The following is a 14,631-nucleotide window of genomic DNA, read 5'->3' on the forward strand; positions in this document are numbered from 1 at the left end:
CACTAGAAGTAACAACAACATGTTTGATGATCAAAAAAGGAAAGATGACCGAAGGAATGATCGCAATGGAAGAGATGAAAGAATATTCAAAAGAGATGCTCCAAGTGATCATGAAGAAGACATCATCCCCAGAAGAAGTCAAGATTCTCTAGGTGTGAAAGTAGTGTTGTAAATTAATCTGAATATATTCTTATATCTTCTCTTATTATTTCTTCTCCTCTAGATTCGTGGGATAGTTGGATGTTTGATAATAGGGAATCTCATCACTTCTCTGGGTATAAAGAAGTTCTCTCTAATTTGATAGAGAAGGAGACAAATTTGAAAAATATTCTTGGAGACAATTGCATTCATCCCATCTAAGGCTTTGGGTTTGTCAAATTTCATTTGAATTCTAGGGAAACTATTTTTCTTTATGATGTGATGTATGTGCCAGGATTGAAGAAGAAATTAGTATCAATATTCACTTTAGAAGACAAAGGGATGGGGGTTTTCGTCATTAAAGGAAAGGTTCTTGCTTGGCCTATTGTATCACATATGAGAGATGCATTCACATTGGGATTGAGATTTGAAGGAATCTTAGAGTCACTAGAAAACCTGTTCTAGCATTGGTTGGTCCATGATACTAATCATCTAAGTGAGAAATGGCACCCAAGATTGCCCCATATACATTATGGTGTTCTTCCAAAATTGGAGAAAATGGTCTTTGTGTTGGCATTATGATTCAAGTGTTGTCCTTGATGGCAACTCACTCAGAGGTTGGTACAGATGCTCAGAAGTTGGTACAGGAGATGGCAACTTAATCAGAAGACAGATCCTAGTACAGCTTGCCAAGGAAGTTCATACACGCAGGTTTGTTAAGACCAAGTCGCGTGTACACGCAGGTTGGCTTCAGAAAAAGCGCGTGTATGTGGAAAAGTACCTTTGGTCCATGGCGGTTAGTCCTTGGAAGTTGTGCCTATGGTTTCGGACCATTGTGTCTCGACGGGCGTGTCGATCCCTAGTTTTGAAGTTGATGGTATTGTGTTACTATGGTTTTGGCTCTTGGTATTGAGCAAGGCCTAAGGCTATATAAGGAGAAGATCACTAGGCCAAAGAGAGGAAGTGTGAGTGATGAAGATCTGAGAAAGTGTGTGATCCAAGTGCTGGTTATGGGTTGGTGATCTGAACCAAGGTTTCACCCATGTGGAGGATGATGAATGATGGAACGAGATCTCAAGGCTTGGAATGATTATCTTCATATGGTTTGACTCTGGATAGACTAGATCTACTGACGCATGTTTATTATTATGATCTGGGTATATTTTGATGTCTGATATAGCTGCAGAGTTTTAAGGTTGAATTTATAGATCTGTACGCAAGTTGGTTTTGGTAAAAGAGCGTATACACGCAGGTTGGGTTCATCCAAGTAGCGTATACAATGTGAAGTATGATATTTGAATATGGAGCTGGATCTGGTTGTTGCTATGATTGTCTGGTTATTGTTGATAGGGTTACAGTGATTCAGAATTGGGTGTTTCAGTGATTAATGATGCAGGTTGTACTACAATGATGATTGTCTTATGGATCCAGTATGAAAATGTATGAAACGTGGTCCCTGGTAGCTCGTAGGCCGGCACCTACGTACTGGTAAACATATCAGCCAGTACAAGAGCCAGGGGGTTGTAGCTCCCTTCCACTAGCAGCTGGAAAATGAGTAAAGAAGCATTCTGTAGGTAGGCACCTACGTACTAGTAAATGGATCGGCTAGTACAAGAGCTAAGAGGGTTGTAGCCCTCTGCAGGTTGTAGCCTGCGTGCTGGTAAAGGACTGCACCAGTACATTGTAAAAGAAGTTCTCATTAAAGAAGAAAGAGACAAATTGCAGCAGGTGGTTTTCACCCACATTGGGTTTCCACCTTATATCATGGTGTTCATGTGTGTGGCTTTTGTGTGATGATCTGTTCTGTTATACTGCACCTGTTTACTGTTAATATGCTTAATAATGTTCTGATGCATTTATTGAAGATAAGATTAACTGAATCATAAGATCTCTGGATATACGCTAGTTGCATTAGACACAGTCGCGTGTACACGTGGGTTCACTTAACGTAAGTCGCGTATATGTTTCTGAGTATGAAATTGAAAAGTTTTATCTGATCTGATAATACTGATTCACCCCCCCCCTCTCAGTATTATTTCCAACAATTGGTATCAGAGCAGGTCCTTCAGAGAAGCTTGATCGCTTGAAGGAGATTCGTAGAACAATGGGGAAGAAAGCACGTCAGAAGAAGAAGACAGCTCAAAGGAAAAATGACAACCTGCCGTTGAGTGGAAGCAAGTGTTCAGATCCTGAAGCATCTCAGATTGAAGATGGACAAGCAAATGAAGCATCAGATCAAATCATAGATCAACAAGATCTACCTAGCAAAAGGGAGAATGCCCTCAAGGAAGAAATCATCAGATTAGAAGATCAGTTAGAATGTGCCTCCAGAATTCGAGAAATGCTGCTAGCACTGAATAAAGAGCAAGAAAACGAGATCCTCAAACTAAGGCATCAGTTGGATGAAGGAAGGAAAGCTGAAGAGACCTTGGAGAAGCAATGTCTTGAAAAGGAAGAACAACATCAAGTTGAGGTAAATATCCTGAAAGGTAAAATAGAAGAAAAGGATAAGCTTTTACGATTTCAAGATAGTACTAAAGTCTTGGATGATATTCTTCATAGTCAAAGATCTCCTGCTATCAAGACTGGTCTTGGTTTTCGTGGATATGTTGAAGGTGAATCTAGTTCACAAGGTGAGGCAAGAAACTCTAATGAGAAATCTGAAATGCCCAACAAGGAACAACCAAGGAAAGAAATTCCTCAAGGAAGATTCTTTACTCCTAACTATGGACGTGATAGACGATTATTTCCTCCACTGAATAATGTTGAATGTTATGTATGTCATAATCTTGGACATGTTGCAGCCATATGTAGAAGAAGAAGGTTTCAAGACCATCATGCAGAAAGATCATCACATTCGAGGTACTTTAATGGATATTGTTTTTCTTGCAATATGCTTGGCCACAAAGCTGCTGATTGCTACAGGAGGAATATGAAACATGTAAGATGCTATGCATGTAACAAGTTTGGACATAAAGCAAGAGATTGCAGGAACAAAGCTCATGATAAGAAGAAATCATCAACATGCTTGAAGATATGGAAGAAAAAGGAAGTTCAGTCAGAAAAATATGGCACAGCACAGGGTACTCAGCACAGCACAGACATAACAAACTCAGGGGGAGCTGAAGGTGTAAAACTTCAGTGTTCTAATTCTCATACGCAAGTTTCATGAAGGAAAGCCGCGTATATACGCGAGTTACAGGCTGCAAAGTCGCGTATATGGAGAAAGGGCAGCAGAACAGACCCAGGTTCAGTCATGGTTGGCTCAGGCTCAGGGGGAGCAGAACAGACTCAGGAAATGGTTCAGACATGGTTGGCTCACACTCAGGGGGAGCAGATTCTTCAAATAATTCATTGTTGGCATTATGGTTAGAAGTTGTTGATAAAGTCTATGAAGCTAAATGATACATCTTGCTGTTTAGGAATGGTATTGCAGGCTGATGCTTATGGTACAGATCATGATGCTGCTGGTGGCTTTCATAAGTCTTGGTCTAGATATTTCATCACTATGTCATGTATCTCTTTGTGATATCTCTTTTATGATGTCAAGGTCATGTAACGGCCTATGTTGGTTTCCCCACTATGCCTGGGATGAATGATGAAATGTTTATGTATTGTCATGAGTAAACTCTTAATGTATCTCCACATGGTTAGGTGGATGAGTCAATATTGGTATATCCCCACTAGGTTGGGTGATGAATGTATGTATTGAGTCTTTGGTGATAGGAAGGTCTTCTATAATGTATAAGTCTTTGTTCTTCTTGAAGAACATCTTTTGCAGATCTTGCCTACAGTCAAGGGGAGCATGAACAGCACAATTCAGCAAGAGCAGGATGGATAGATTGGTACACTTTGGCATACACAAAGGGGGAGCACATTTGGAGATTTCAGCATGTACTCAGGGGGAGTATGGACAGCAGTATGGACAGCAGAAGGTATACCAAAGAAGAGAATATCTTGGTCCACCCTTTGCCCTTGATGTCAAAGGGGGAGAGTGACTTGGTGTGGTGGTTGCGTGGTGGTTGCCATCAAGTCCAAAGGGGGAGATTGTTGGCATTATGATTCAAGTGTTGTCCTTGATGGCAACTCACTCAGAGGTTGGTACAGATGCTCAGAAGTTGGTACAGGAGATGGCAACTTAATCAGAAGACAGATCCTAGTACAGCTTGCCAAGGAAGTTCATACACGCAGGTTTGTTAAGACCAAGTCGCGTGTACACGCAGGTTGGCTTCAGAAAAAGCGCGTGTATGTGGAAAAGTACCTTTGGTCCATGGCGGTTAGTCCTTGGAAGTTGTGCCTATGGTTTCGGACCATTGTGTCTCGACGGGCGTGTCGATCCCTAGTTTTGAAGTTGATGGTATTGTGTTACTATGGTTTTGGCTCTTGGTATTGAGCAAGGCCTAAGGCTATATAAGGAGAAGATCACTAGGCCAAAGAGAGGAAGTGTGAGTGATGAAGATCTGAGAAAGTGTGTGATCCAAGTGCTGGTTATGGGTTGGTGATCTGAACCAAGGTTTCACCCATGTGGAGGATGATGAATGATGGAACGAGATCTCAAGGCTTGGAATGATTATCTTCATATGGTTTGACTCTGGATAGACTAGATCTACTGACGCATGTTTATTATTATGATCTGGGTATATTTTGATGTCTGATATAGCTGCAGAGTTTTAAGGTTGAATTTATAGATCTGTACGCAAGTTGGTTTTGGTAAAAGAGCGTATACACGCAGGTTGGGTTCATCCAAGTAGCGTATACAATGTGAAGTATGATATTTGAATATGGAGCTGGATCTGGTTGTTGCTATGATTGTCTGGTTATTGTTGATAGGGTTACAGTGATTCAGAATTGGGTGTTTCAGTGATTAATGATGCAGGTTGTACTACAATGATGATTGTCTTATGGATCCAGTATGAAAATGTATGAAACGTGGTCCCTGGTAGCTCGTAGGCCGGCACCTACGTACTGGTAAACATATCAGCCAGTACAAGAGCCAGGGGGTTGTAGCTCCCTTCCACTAGCAGCTGGAAAACGAGTAAAGAAGCATTCTGTAGGTAGGCACCTACGTACTAGTAAATGGATCGGCTAGTACAAGAGCTAAGAGGGTTGTAGCCCTCTGCAGGTTGTAGCCTGCGTGCTGGTAAAGGACTGCACCAGTACATTGTAAAAGAAGTTCTCATTAAAGAAGAAAGAGACAAATTGCAGCAGGTGGTTTTCACCCACATTGGGTTTCCACCTTATATCATGGTGTTCATGTGTGTGGCTTTTGTGTGATGATCTGTTCTGTTATACTGCACCTGTTTACTGTTAATATGCTTAATAATGTTCTGATGCATTTATTGAAGATAAGATTAACTGAATCATAAGATCTCTGGATATACGCTAGTTGCATTAGACACAGTCGCGTGTACACGCGGGTTCACTTAACGTAAGTCGCGTATATGTTTCTGAGTATGAAATTGAAAAGTTTTATCTGATCTGATAATACTGATTCACCCCCCCCCTCTCAGTATTATTTCCAACACTTTGGGATTCCCAAGGTTCAAGCCCTACATGACGGAGTATTTTGAGGATGTGCGAGTGGGAAGAAGACAAGGGGACCATTCCCCTCTAGCGAGAACAAGACATTTGACATCCTCTGTCTCATTCATTTTGACATACGTGGTTCGATGCCTATGCACTCTATTGGTGGCCATCTCTGCTACATCACCTTCAATGATGACTTATCAAGAAAGACATTGTTATGCAACCAGCTCACAAAATAGAAGAAAATATAAATCAACGCCTTCAAAATCAACCTCTTCGAGGGGGAAACCTCCTTTACATTACACAAATGAACAATTCTTGGATGATACAAATGACAGAACCTACTTTATATATATAGGAGTCTAACAGGCTATAATATAATCAAAGCCAACATAACAATAATAATATAAGGGCACAAAAATAACAATATGGGGGCAATAGAGGCACAACAATAACAATAAGGGCTACAATGACAGTAGTAATGGGGGAATCACTAGTATTTTAGGGACCTAACATTTTCCTCTCCTTCAAAAAAGTGTTGTCCTCATTTGAGTAGTTCTGGATGCTTCTGTATAAAATTCTCACCCTCCCAAGTGGAATCTTCAGCGGGTAAGTTCTTCCACTTGATGAGATACTCCGAAATTGATCTATTTTGGAGTTGTCAAGTTCTTGTTTTGTGGCTGCTTCAAGTTCCAATATGATTTTCCTTCGTCGTCAAGTTCTGGAAATATTATTTGAACTAGGAGTTTGTCACCTATAACCTTCTTTAGGCATGAAACATGGAAAACTAGGTGCACTTGGGAAGTTGTAGGAACTCCAATTTGTATGCCACAGTACCAATCTTTTGCAACACCTTGTATGGACCATAATAATTTTGTGATAATTTATTATCCTTCTTGGCTTGCTTGAGGGAAATTTGTTTATATGGTTGTAGCCGTAGGAATAACCAGTCACCTACATCAAAACTTCTTTCATTGCGATGTTGATCTACCTGTTGTTTCATTCTATTCTGGCCAAAGTGAGGTTATCCTTTAAGAGTTAGGGAACATGTTGTTGATGCCTGATGTTATCTTACACTGCTTGAACCTTAGAATTTTCTCTTAAATATGACGTGATGGATGGTGGATAATATCCATAAAGTTCCATAAGTGGGGTCATTTTTGCTGCAGTATGGAAGGAAGTGTTATACCACCATTCAGCCAGAGGTAACCATTTGACCCACTATGTCTGTTTATCAGATACAAAGAAACGAATATATCCTTCTAAACATTTTTTTACCATTTCAATTTTCCCATCAGATTGAGGATGATAAGATGAGCTATGAGCTAACTAAGTACCAAGATTAAGGTGTCTAGTGTAATGTCACAGATTATAGTGTCTAGTGTTGGAGTAGTGGACCAGGGAGCATGGAAAATTGAAGGAAAACAGAGCAAGAGAAGAAATTTGGCAATGAGATGGTTCATTTCAAAGGGTGAGTATCTAGCAACTTGTATCGGTTCGTTTTAATCTATTTTTGATGGGTGAAAGCTCTTTCACAAACTAGCTTAGTACATTGTTACTGCTTTCTTTCAGAGCGTATGAATTGATTCTCTTGGTTGTATCAAATAAGAAAAATTGATCCAGGTTATTAGTCAAATTTGCTTGACATCCCATTAAGAAATGAGGTATCGTAGCTATTTATTATATAATCATTATTATATGTTAATGGTAATAGTTTTTCTTTTGATTTTGTTGTTTTAATTAAATTAACTATTTAATAAGATTTTTAAATTCTATATTTTTAGGGAATAGCGATTTGCTTTCCATTGGTCCATATTATATCCTGAACAATTTGGGAAGAATAACAAAATAAAAGAGAAAATGAAATAATCAAATTTATTAAAAAGTTTTTTTTGTTGTTGTTTTTTTTTTAATTTAATTAAATATAGTATAATGTGTTACAAACAATTTTTATTATAAAAATAAAAAGAATTATTTATATGTAAAATAAAAATATTTAAATATGTGATTATATGTAAAAGTTAATTGACTTTATTTTAGGTGGAATTGTTGTTATCTTTTCTGTGTAAGTACAAACTTTCTCTAATGACATAATGAGTTATAATGTTTTGATAATTATGATTATAATGCTTTGATAATTATTGTTATAATAACTTCTTTCCTATAAGTATTGTTATATTAGTTTCTTGTAAAATTATATATATATGATTGATTCATGGAATTTAAAAACAAGTTAAAAGTTATCTTTTTTTTAATTTTATTTAAAAAATATCTACAAAAGTATTTCAAGTTTGTAATTTTTGATGTTTTATAAAATTAAAAAGTTCAATATTGTAAAAGATATTTTGAAATAAAATTAAAAAAATTAAGTGCATATAAAACATTTTAAACGAAATTTAAATAAAACACTTTGGAAAAATATGAAATTAAATTTATTTAAAAAAACTATAATTTATAATATAAAAAATAAAGATTATTTTAATTTAGTCTTTATTTAATAATATATATATATTTATTTAATAATTTTTTTAAAATAATAATAAAATCATTTTGATATTAAATAACATTTTAAAAAATAACTATCATTATTTCCAATTAATAAATTATTTTCAACAAATACCATTATCATCATAATTTTCCTTACATAGTAAAATAGATAAGAAAATAAAGTTTAATTGAAATACAAAACTACTGTCTTTTAGATAGAATACATAAAAATAATAAAGTTTGAACAGGTTCAACCAATGAGCTGCAATGTTGCAGTTAGGATTCTGGGCAGAGAAAAGGAATCCTAGAGTGTGACTAAGGAATGATTGTTAGAAACCTTGAACAATATTGAGAGGGAGGAGAGTGAATCAATATTGTGTCTTATGACCAATTTTACCAATTTTTTATATTTCTTATCACAAGCCTCAATTCATCTATTCATTTGTAGTTCATTAGCACCATAGTATATGAGTAGATGTAAATATGAACGAGTAAACCACACAAACAGCTACTACATAAGTAAATAACCATGAACCATAAGCAATAAGATAAATAAACATGAACATAAGATCAACAACACATCAAGGCACAATCACACATAGAGGCACTAGATGTAAGGTAGAACATGCAAGGGTAAAAACCATTGGCGAAAAATAGTCTTCATCGTCGTCTCTTCTATTATCATATTAAATTTACATCTGATTCACTGGCCACCACCAGTGTGAAAGCCACAGGTTGCCAGTCATCCAAGCCACTATTCGCTTTAGACAATAACCTATATGAACTTTGCAGACCACCACCTACAGGAAGTCACAAATCCCTCGACTTTGTAGGGCACCACCTGCTGGAAGATATTACTTCTAATAAATCTCACCCAACTAGCATTAGATTATCCAACCACAACTAGATGGAAGTCAAGCACTCCCATGTTCTTGGGCCACTACCTTTAGGATGTCATTACACCCTAAATATGCAAGCCACCACTTGCTCACTGAAAGCCCCAACCTTCAACACATCTCATGGACCTCATTTCAAAATATTTCACACTGGGCCCATATACTCAAATCAACAAAATAGTGAGCCTCTTTTCATCAATTTTCAAATTGGACTCACAATAACAATCTGCACATATAATAATCTCTCTGCTACAACCAATCTGTTCATATATCAAACTTTGAATATATGCCCTCCAACACAATCTTAGCCGCAATCAATACATCATATCAACACAATCAACACCATACATATAAATATGAAATCCACATATCAATCCTCCAACAAATATATTCTCAACATAACTCAATTAGCCGTATAACAAATCTAAATACAAAATCTTAGTTGTGTATCAACAAAATGACCATATACAGTGCCACAACCATATGAAATTAAACATGATTTGTTTAGTTGTAAACTCTTGCATACTCCATGTTATCAATACAATTGTGTCGTATAAAATATGATAACATCCAATCTCCAACATACCGGGAATCTCCTCCATCAAATGTCTTCATAAACATGCATCGAACATTTGTTGAAGCATGCACATGAAAATTCTGCAATAAAACTTATCACCTCCAACAATCTGCTATAGTTATGTCTTTCCTCTCACAATTGATTCTCAAAGCTCTCCAATGACTAACTCTCATAAAGGAACCAACCAACTTTCACAATTTTTTCTCCTATAAATATTTTTTTTGGTGTGATTAAACATTCAAAGAAATGGAGATCTAACCATCTATGTTCATACATTATAAATTTGGTCTGGTTCATAGAGCGTTCCTCCTTAACTCAATCCACCACCATTTTCATTGAATGAGAGATATTTTCCAACTTAACTAATCACCGTCTTCAATAAATAAGAGACTTTTTCAAGTTTAATCAATCATCTTGTTAAATAAATGAGAAGGTATATTTTCAAATTTAATTAATCACCTTCTTCAATAAATGAGGGACATATTTTGAAACTTAATCAATCTTATTCAATAAATGAGATAATTTTTCAGGTTATTATTTTATTATATATATATATATATATATAGATATCTATATATATATATATATATATATATATATATATATATATATATATATATATATATATATATATATATATATATATATATATATATATATATATATATATATATATATATATATATATATATCTATATATATATATATATTGACATCAATTCCAACATAATTGACTGCATAGTTGACTCCTTAGATAAACATCCTAGGTTCACATCACTGCCAACACCATGTAGCCAATAGGGATTCCATATAGCAATACCTCCTAATGCCCCTTGAGCAACATGGCCTAAATAATTAGAGCGTATCCAAACACGCTTTATAATTTTCTTAAGAGACTCAAACAAGCATTTGGTTTCCTGAATCATCATGATATCTGGGTGTTCTTGTAGATTTTATTTTTTAGGAGTTGTTGGAGCCCAAATGTAACTTTGGGTTAATTTTAGAAATTTAATGTAAATGTAATTGTAAAATCTAAATGTAATTGTGAAGAAATGTGAAATGAAATGAAAAACAAGAATGCAAATGTGTAATGATATGAAATGTAAATGAGATGAAAATGAAATGAACATGCAATGAAATGTAAAATTCATGAAAGGTTCATTTCATTAGAGGTAAATATGGTTGGAAGATTTCAATTAAACTAATAAAATATGCCTTCTAGTGTTAGGGGTTTTGAGGAGAACATAAGGATTCGAGAGAGGGATTTTGTTGGTCTCTCGTTGGATTTTGTAGTGAGTGTTGCATACTGTTTTTGGTGGTTGTGTAGGGAGCATATGAAGGAAATGAAACCTCCCTGCTACCATGGCAGGGAGGCCTATAATTTGTTTAAATTATGGTTATGTAATGTGAAAATAATTTGGGTTCCTGAGTTATGTTGTTGTTTGCAACAATTTTCTAGGTGTGTTCAACAGGTGTATAGTTTATTTTCCAATCTCGTGATATTTGCAGCAATGTGGTTTTATTTGCATAAATTTTCTATGCACTGCGGAAACTTGGGGAGTAATTTGTTGTATAGTTTTATGTTGCAGTTTTAATGTTACATGTACAACAACTTTGTTATCTGAAGTGTAATCCACTAGTTTAGTATTTTTCCCAGTTTATACATTTGCAACAATTTCATGCCATGTCTTTTTTTGCAGCAACTGCGTGAAATGTAATATGATCGGTTAAAGTTGCTACTAATTTATTTATTGTAGTTGGGTTTTTATGTCAAATTTCTAGTTTCCTAGTTTAAAGCACAACAAAGTTAGGAATTTTTCCAGTTTTATGTGCATATTTAAGTTGTTGTTAGTCTTAGCAATTGTGTTTTTGCAGTGTCGAATTTTGTTTATGACAGTGGTTTGGTCTATGTTTCTGTCACTTTGAGTGCATGACAATGTTGGTGTATGTCATTGTCAATGCATGGTACTATCAATTCATGGTATTATGAGTGTGTGGCACAGTGGGTGTGTGGTACTATCGATGTGCAACATTACCAGTGCACAATGAAAACACTGGCGGTGGAAACACTATCTATGTTGCCACCAATGGAAGGGTAGAATTGCCTATGGTTTTGCAGTTGTGTCAGTTTCCATGTGTCAAGTTAGCTCGTTCTTGTCATTTTAGTTTTCTCTTCTTTTTGGTACCCCGGGACCAAGAGGGCGCGCCAAAAATTTGTACCAGCTGGGAGAAGCCTAGTACCCATCTCTAGTCAAGTGGAATAGGTGCAAAAACTTGTGGTATGAGGGAGGCTATGGGCTTGGCCAACCCACAACTTCAAGAGGAATTCTAGTTTCATGGTTGCAAAGTGTGAAACGAATTATGTGAGGGCAGCTACAACCCAATCTATAGTATGCAACACCAAAATGGGATTTGAGACACATATATGGGAAATATTCTTTAATACCCCCACCAAGTGATGTTAATTGGTGTATCAAACCCTAGTTTATTTTCCATGCAAATAAAATAAGACCAAAATCATGGGACTCGTATAGGAGAAAAGGAAGGTGAAGAGACACAAATATGCATGTAAGGGAAATTAGAAATAAAATGAAGGAAAATGAAAGAAAAAAGGAAAAAGGAAAGGAACAAACATGAGACATCAATGATAAAAAGGCATTAGATAAATGGTTCACAACTATGGTTAATTCAACTTTTGATCAATTTCAAATTTTGACAGTTTTGGCTCAGCTCTTGATTGTTATAGCTCTCTTCCACACTCTTATACACTTAGAGCATTCTTGGAGCATCCTATCATTCACTTGGACTTGGAGATAAGAAATCAAGCAAAGGAATTTGTGTGTAGCGAAAAATAATGTTGGATCAACAACTGCAACAAGAGTACATTGAAGGTAACAAGTTGCATGTGTGGTTTCTGGTGGGCTTCAGTATTGTAGCAATAATGATGTAACTCCTGGGACTCCCTTCTTTACTTTTATCAACCTGGTTGTTCGTAACAAACTTGGAAGCGATGATGCTATATGCATAAGTCCTAGCTCTTGCCACGGGCTATCACTTGATCAGCTGGCACAAGTCTGCTAGGAGCTTAAGCCAACTTCTATGAGCTCTTAGAAGAAGCTTTTAGCTATGATGGATGAAATCTAACTCAAAGGAGGCTAGTCTACTTACAGAAAGAAGCTGAAAGCTGAAAAGAAACACAAACCCTAGCAAACCCTAGTTTTACCAACTAACCCTACTGGTGCAAGAAAAGAGAAGAAAGCTGCGGGAATGGATGCCATGGATTCTTGAAGAGGTAAAATGCATGTGATTAAGCTACTTCTAAATTGAAATCTAGAAAAACCATCTTTTTATATTTTTGAGTAACTTTGCAGAATTATTATGCATGTGCTTTGACTGTTTTTGACTGTGCAGAGGTTGATTGACGAAAGGAAATAGGGTAGGTGCTTGCAGGAGGTTTGGAAGGTGATAAGATGGCCTGAGGGGTCCCTAGCACCCTTCCAAAGAGTTTCACAATGATGAGATCTCGAAAAATTGCTCACGTGATCTTCTACAGGAAGTCTGCAAGGGTTCTACAGAATGTTCTACAGGAAGAGCCGAGAGAGGTTTCTAGAGGGTTGATGGAGGAAAAATGGTGGGAAAGTGAAACTGGAGGATGGATGAGGATGTGAAGAGGTCTAGGACCTGGTAAAGGAAGCTAAGAAGTGACGAAGATGGTTGGATTTGTTCAAGGATGGAGAGAGAAATGTTGCACAAAAATGTAGAAATTAGGGCAAGCTGGAAAAGTGTGGTACTAAAGGGAAGAAATTTGAGTTAGGGGGTTGGAGCAGGTGGTATGATGGAGGAAGGATAGTTAGGGAGGTATTATAGATTCTCTGCACATTATTTCTCAAAACTAATCAAAGAAAGACTAGAAGAATCAGAGATCTATCTACCTTGACCTAATCTAACATAAGAACCAAAAACATGATAAGCAGAAGTTCATAGACAGGAAAACATGCAAGATAAATATGGAAGCTAAGAAAGAATAGATCTAAACATGCAAGTACAACTGGTATCAACTACTCCAACTATAAATCTAACACTAGCAATTGCATGGAAAGGAAAAGGCAGTGTTTTTGTGGCAGCAAGTATGCCTTGGTCTCAGCTCATGGTCCCAAGGAGGGAGAGGTGGGATCAAGGATTGCTTGATAGCCTTTTTGAAGCTCTTTTCTATTACCAACCTGTCAAATCAACCTGAAGCATAAAATTCTATCTTAATCATAAAAAAAAAACCTAAGTAACAAAACAAGATCTTAACCTAAACAGCAGAAATTATTCTATGAATGAAAAGAAAGCACATAAAAGTACACAAAGGAGGTATTGGAACTAGGTTTGGGTCCAACCCCAAGAGCTATAGCCTCTGAAAAGAAGCTCAGAGCTGGTACAAAGTGAAATTGATCTCCATTACTCAAAAAATAACCATGTCACAAAAATGTTTACAACAAAAGCTCGAAAATGAGCTAAAAGGCAGAGCAGCCCTAAAGTGCGAAATAAAACTATTCAAGAGCTAAACTACCAAGGATTTAAGCCTTCCTACCTATGCATCATGAGGAGCTCCAACATCCCTCCTTAACTTGAGGGGCTTAGATGCTCAAAACTGCAAGTAATCAGCCACTTCACAAAATTTGCTTGGCTACCTTTGGAAATCATCTTTGGTGGGTTGTTGAACTCCGAGCTGATGGTGGAGAACTCGAGTAAGGGGCCATTTAGTGCAGGAGACACCCTTCCTACTAATCCTCAGCCTTGTTCCCTCACATTTGGCTGTCAACTGGCTCATAAATTCTTGACCTTGGTCCAAAATATGTCCAAAAATCTGCAAGAAGAACGTATTAGACTTTGTGGTCAAGTGACTATTCTCATTCATTCAATTGACATAAATATATTTAAAAGCATGCATAAAACTATGAAGAATGATGGATTAATTGAGAATACTAGGAAAAATGAGCCCAATAAGTTACCCATTTTCGG

The sequence above is a fragment of the Pinus tabuliformis genome, chromosome 1_1 (genome assembly GCF_031772625.1).
Source record: "Pinus tabuliformis cultivar Carrire ecotype Pingquan chromosome 1_1, CPIR1, whole genome shotgun sequence".
NCBI classification, from domain to species: Eukaryota; Viridiplantae; Streptophyta; class Pinopsida; order Pinales; family Pinaceae; genus Pinus; species Pinus tabuliformis.